This window comes from Rhinopithecus bieti, unplaced genomic scaffold, assembly GCF_001698545.2.
Source record: "Rhinopithecus bieti isolate Rb0 unplaced genomic scaffold, ASM169854v2 scaffold_19722, whole genome shotgun sequence".
Classification (NCBI taxonomy): Eukaryota; Metazoa; Chordata; class Mammalia; order Primates; family Cercopithecidae; genus Rhinopithecus; species Rhinopithecus bieti.
In genome coordinates, this window is record NW_016809905.1 from 216977 (window position 1) to 223644 (window position 6668).

Consider the following 6668-nt stretch of genomic DNA (forward strand, 5'->3'; position numbering starts at 1 on the left):
TTTATAAACGTTCTCTTTCACTTATAGAAACCATGAACTCTTTTTTTTTTTTTTTTTTTTTTTATTATACTTTAAGTTCTAGGGTACGAAACCATGAACTCTTAAGGCTTAAATTGCCTTTGAGGTGACCCATTAAGCTTGAAATTGAAAGCTAGAGTGGAAAGAGTCAAACTTGAGTTCGTATCTTACCAGTTGTGAGTTCAAATCTTACCTTACATGACCTTGTTCACATCATTTACTTTTCCAAAGTCTGTTTCCTCAGCGCCAAAAAACAAAACAAAACAAAACAAAAAAACCCACCCTCCCTCCTGTAGCACTGTATTGGGGAGCAAACAAGAGAAACTTACAAAATTGAAACTCGAACAAGAGGAACTTATGGTCCACAGCAGACCATGCCCTACAATGACTTGATCACAAGGCCAGAGGGGTGTGATCCTGCAGTTGGTGCCCTTAGATCTGGCTCTTCCGGCTTCAGAGTTGCGGAGGCAGCACCTCCCTGGTGGGAGATGTTTCCTGGATGGTGCCCCTCATCTCTTCTCGCGAGGTTCCAACGCAGCGGTTATGGTCTAGAGCGGCTGCCAGGGGACTCCACGTGGAGAGCTGCGCCGACACAGGCACCCTGCGGGCCTGGAAACTGTTCTGAGCCTGCTGTCTCTCAGGACGGCAGTGAGAGATGAGGCGTGGGGTGGGATCTGACACAGACGAATGCTTTCCTGCCCATGTTAGCGTCATACTCGCTGCGCCTGACTCCAGCCGCAGGCCGCTTCTCTGGATGCCTCCACAGAGACTTCGTTATCAAGCAAATGCCCTCTTCATCACTTCTGTAATAGGTTAGTATTAACAAGTCTTTTTACTTTTAATCCCCACAAGGTCTAGAGGAAAGGGTACTAATCAATAAACCTGGGCTCTGGTCCTTAACTCTCCCTTTTATTTGGTAGTTGCCTGTTTGAGCAAAGTATTGATCTTCCCTATTCTTTACGTTGTTTTTCTGTATAGTTAAGGTGTGCATTTTGGGATAAAGTAAATTATAAAATAGAGAGACCACAGATTTCAATGTGCCCTTAATCCTGTGCCTGGTGATGACCTGCCAAATGTCAGGCAAACAGTCAAAAGACAAGTAAACAAATAACAACAACAACAACAAACCCAAAAACCAAAACCAAAGTGCACAGTCACTGCAGACTTTTCAGCTTCCTATGAAAACTCTTCAGAGAGAATATTTTATGCCCAGTGAGACTCTGTGCTTAATTCAAGTTGCTATATATAGATAAAATACCTTTCCATGGCCTGAAAATAAAACGTATAATATGTGATATGATCTATAATTATTATGTACATGTATTTTATATATCAGGAAGTTTATAAAAGAGAAAAAACCCATCATAGCATGATGATTTTATGAATTATTAATATATTTGTCAGTTGATATTATTTATAGACCCTCTATATTATATGCAATTTAAACTTAAAAAATATGTCACAAAGTGCTTGGTGTATCAGAACTGAAAATCCTTTTTTTTTTTTTTTTTTTGAGGCGAAGTCTCACTCTGTCACCCAGGCTGGAGTGTGGTGGCACAATCTCAGCTCACTACAACCTCTGCCTCCCGGGTTCAACCGATTCTCCTGCCTCAGCCTCCTGAGTAGCTGGGATTACAGGCACATGCCACCATGCCTGGCTAATTTTTGTATTTTTAGTAGAGACAGGTTTCACCATGTTGGTCAGGCTGCTCTCGAACTCCTGACCTTGTGATCCGCCTGCCTCGGCCTCCCAAAGTGCTGGAATTTCAGACATGAGCCACCACACCTTGCCCTGATCAAAGCAGAGTGAGCTGTTTGCCATTTCTCTGTGTAAGTGAATATTGAATGTTATTTTGGAGTACGTCTTTTTGAATTCTTTCCTGACCACATGTGGAGCTATACAAAGTTAGNAAAAAGAGAAAAGATGCTTTTCCTAGTTCTTTTTGGTATATAGAGGTGATTTTTGAAGTTAAAGGTGAGATCATTTGTGTAGAGGGCTATTTTTGAATAAAGTTACTAGAAACATTCTAAACTTTTTTTTGTTCAAATATGGACTAATTTCTGTTATACCTTGGAATATATACTTAGGAATGTGATTGCTGAATCATAGGGCATACGTTTAATTGGCTATAGTTCATTCTGCTAAACAGCTTCCTAAAAATATCAATTTATGCTTCCCTCATACACAATATGAGACTTGCACATTTCGCTAATACTTGATGTTTTTAGTTTTCGTAATTTTATATTTTAGCATATTTGTAGTAGAGTTGTATTCAGGGTTTCTCATTTCCTTTAATGGTAATGATGTTGAGCACATTCTTATATGCCTATTGGATACTTGGTGATCCTCATTTGAGAAGTACCTATTCACGTTTTATACCCAATTTTATATTAGTCTATTTCTTAATACTTAGTAGGATTTCTTTATATAGGAAAACATGCGGCTTCTCGAGTCTAATAAACAGGCATGACTGGGAGGCAAAAACAGATTTTGAGAGAGATTCATCCACTTTTAATTCCTGGGGTTCCATGACGCAAACTGATTTCTTCCCAAAACAGGGTGAGTGGTGCCTTCAGTGTTTTTCCCAAGGAGTCCAATGACCCCAGGAGTTATCTTAAGGCCTCTCGTGTGTATCGAGTGGCAAGACAAAATGGAGAAAAAGAATTTAGGCAACTGAGAACAAAACCTTTTCCAGCAAAACAAGATCCAGGAGAAGAAAACATAAAGGCCTTTTTAAATAGACCTATAACTTGGATATCCACTTTTAATGAAGTTGAGTGCTGTTTAATGCTCATTTACCATTGTAAAAATCTTGATGTGAGTCTTTTGCCAGGAATACGTATTCAAATTACCTTCTGTCATTCATTGGAAGATGTCTGTTGATGGTAAGTTTCAAATTTTAATGTAATCTAATTTATTAATGTTATCTTTCTGGGTAATCCTTAGTGTGTCCTGTTAAAAAGTTTTTTTCCTATCCAAAGTTAATAAAGATATACTTCTATGTTATATTCTAAATGCTTTATTGTTCTGTTTACATTTTGAGCCATCTGAAATTGATTTTGTATGGAATAAGGTAGAGGTCAAAATCTTTTTGGGTTTTTTTCTGGTTTTTTTTTTTTTTTTTTTTTTTTTTTTTTTGAGACGGAGTCTCGCTCTGTCGCCCAGGCTGGAGTGCAGTGGCCGGATCTCAGCTCACGGCAAGCTCCGCCTCCCGGGTTCAAGCCATTCTCCTGTCTCAGCCTCTGGAGTAGCTGGGACTACAGACGCCCGCCACCTCGCCCGGCTAGTTTTTTGTACTTTTAGTAGAGACGGGGTTTCACCGTGTTAGCCAGGATGGTCTCGATCTCCCGACCTCGTGATCCGCCCGTCTCGGCCTCCCAAAGTGCTGGGATTACAGGCTTGAGCCACCGCGCCCGGCTCTGGTTTCTATATTCTATTTCAGTTTCTGTCTTATTCTTCTGTATGAGGATATTCAGATTTCCCATTTATTATGCAAGTTACATCATTTATTGAAGAGACTATCCTTCCCTCACTGCATATTCTTGCACCTTTGTAGAAGATTAGTTGACTGTATATGTGTGGATTTATTTCTGGGGTTTCTATTATATAATATTACATGTTATGTATGTTTCATAAATCCTATAAGCTTTATTTCTCTTTGTTCTTTTTTTCTCCTCTGAATGTATATGTATTAGTTTGTTTTCACGTTGTCATAAAGATACTATCCAAGACTGGATAATTTATAAACAAAGGAGGTTTAATTGACTCACAGTTCTGCATGGCTTGGGAGACCTCAGGAAACTTACAGTCATGGTGGAAGGGGAAAGGGAAGCAAGGCATCTTCTTCACAAGGTGGCAGGAGGGAATTGCAAGCCGGGGAAATGCCAGATGCTTATAAAACCATCAGATCTCATGAGAACTCACTCACTATCATGAGGATACCATGGGGGAGACTGCCTCCATGATCCAGCCAACTCCCTCCCTTGACACATGGGGATTACAATTCAAGATGAGATTTGGGTGGGGACATAGAGCCAAGCCATATCAGTATATTTTAAAGTAATCTTTTACTTCACAGATGGGTTTGATGAGTTTTGCTGTTGATGCTCTCTATTGAATTTTTTTTTTCAGCTTTTATTTTAAGTTCTGGGTTACATGTGCAGGTTTGTAGGTTTTTTTGTTTTGTTTTGTTTTTTGAGATGGAGTCTTGCTCTCTAGCCAGGCTGGAGTGCAGTGGCGTGATCTCGGCTCACTGCAACTCTGCTTCCCGGGTTCAAGCAATTCTCCCGCCTCAGCATCCTGAGTAGCTGGGACCACGGGTGTGTGCCACCATGCCCGGCTAATTTTTTGTATTTTTAGTAGAGACGGGGTTTCACCATGTTGGCCAGGATGGTCTCGATCTCCTGACCTCGTGATCTGCCCACCCTGGCCTCCCAAAATGCTGGGATTAGAGGCATGAACCACTGTGCCTGGTCTGTAGGTTTCTTTTAGAGGCAAACATGTGCCATGGTGGTTTGCTGCACAGATCAACCCATCCCCTAGGTATTAAGTCCAAGATCCATTAGCTATTCTTCCTGATGCTCTCCCACCCCACCCATGACATTTTTCATGCAGTGCGTGTTGTTCCCCTCAATGTGTCCATATGTTCTCCTTGTTCAGCTCCTACTTATAAGTGGGAACATGCAGTGTTTGGTTTTCTTTTTCTGTGTTAGTTCACTGAGGTTAATGGCTTCCAGCACCATCCATGTCCCTGCAAAGGACATGATCTCCTTCCTTTTTATGATTACATAGTATTCCATGGTGTATATGTACCATATTTTCATTACCGAATCTATCATTGATGGGCATTTGGGTTGATTCCATGTTTTTGCTATTGAGTAAGTGTGCATGTATCTTTATAATAGAATGATTTATATTCCTTTGGGTATATACCCAGTAATGGGATCCAGCGGCAGCCCATCAAAAAGATTATCCACCGTGATCAAACTGGCTTCATCCCTGGGATGCAGGGTTGGTTCAACATATGCAAATCAATAAATGTAATTCATCACATAAATAGAACTAAAGACAAGAACCACATGATTATCTCAATAGATGCTGAAGAGGCCTTTGATAAAATTCAACATCCCTTCATGTTAAAAAATCTCAACAAACTAGGTATTGAAGGAACATGCCTCAAAATAATAAGAGCCATATATGACAGACTGACAGCCAATATCATACTGAATGGGCGAAAGCTGGAAGCATTCCCTTTGAAAACCAGCACAAGACAAGGATGGCCTCTCTCACCACTACTGTTCAACATAGTATTGGGAGTTCTGGCCAGGGCAATCAGGCAAGAGAAAGAAAAAAAGGGCATATTCAAATAGGGAGGGAAGAAGTCAAATTATCTTTATTTGCAGATGACATGATCCTATATCTAGAAAACTCCATCCTCTCAGCTCAAAAGCTTCCTCAGCTGATAAGCAATTTCAGCAAAGTCTCAGGATACAAAATCAGTGAGAAAAAATTGTTAGCATTCCTATACACCAACATGGACAGAGAGTCAAATCATGAATGAACTTCCATTTGCAATTGCTACAAAGAGAATAAAATACCTAGGAATACAACTAAAAAAGGAAGTGAAGAACGTCTTCAAGGGGAGCTACAAGCTACTGCTCAAGGAAGTTAGAGAGGACACAAACAAATGAAAAAAACATTCAATGCTCATGGATAGGAAGAATCAATATTGTGAAAATGATCATACTGCTCAAAGTTATTTATAGATTCAATGCTATTTCAGTTAAACTACCATGGACATTCTTCACAGGATTAGAAAAAAAGCTATTTTAAAATTTTGCTAAGCAAAAAGAACACAACTGGAGATATAATGGTACCTGCCTTCAAAGTATACTACAAAGCTACAGTAGCCAAAAGAGCATGGTACTGGTACAAAAACAGACACATAGAGCAATGGACAAAAACAGAGAACTCAGAAATAAGACCACACACCTACAACCACCTGATCTTCAACAAACCTGATAAAAACAAGCAATGGAGAAAAGACTCGCTCTTTAATAAGTGGTGCTAGGAGAACTGCCTAGCTATATGTGGAAAATTAAAACAGGACCCCTTCCTTACACCTTATAGAAAAATTAACTCAAGATGGATTAAAGGCATAAATGTAAAATCCAAAGCTGTAAAGGCCCTAGAAGAGACTCTAGGCAATACCATCCAGGACATAGGCAAGTGCAAAAATAGTATGATGAAAATGCCAAAAGCAATTTCAATGAAAGCAAAAATTGACAAAAGGGAGCTAATTAAACTAAATAACTTCTGCACGGCAAAAGAAACTATCATCAGGTCAGGCATGGTGGCTCATGCCTGTAATCCCAGCTCTTTGGGAGGCTGAGGCAGGTGGATCATGAGGTCAGGAGTTCAAAACCAGCCTGGCCAAGATGGTGAGACCCCGTCTTTACTAAAATACAAAATTAGCCAGGTGGGGTGGTGGGCACCTGTAATCCCAGCTACTTGGGTGGCTGAGGCAGATAATTGCTTGAATCTGAGAGGTAGAGGTTGCAGTTAGCTGAGATCATACCACTGGACTACACTACAGCTTGGGTGAGAAAGCGAGACTCTGTCTCAAAAAAAAAAAAAAAAAAAAAAAACA

At 40.1% G+C, this 6668-nt stretch overlaps 1 protein-coding gene across 4 annotated transcripts in view; it reads right to left on the reverse strand.

Moving 5' to 3' along the window:
- The window catches only part of LOC108541311 (membrane-spanning 4-domains subfamily A member 8-like), a 40708-nt gene extending 39933 nt beyond the window's left edge, over positions 1-775 (reverse strand). The window contains exon 1 of one of the 4 annotated variants that reach the window (XM_017890793.1): positions 348-775. The gene's annotated coding sequence lies outside the window, so the exon portion shown is untranslated. The other 3 variants (XM_017890789.1, XM_017890791.1, XM_017890790.1) reach the window with 3 other exon arrangements.
- Positions 776-6668: the final 5893 nt, after the last annotated feature.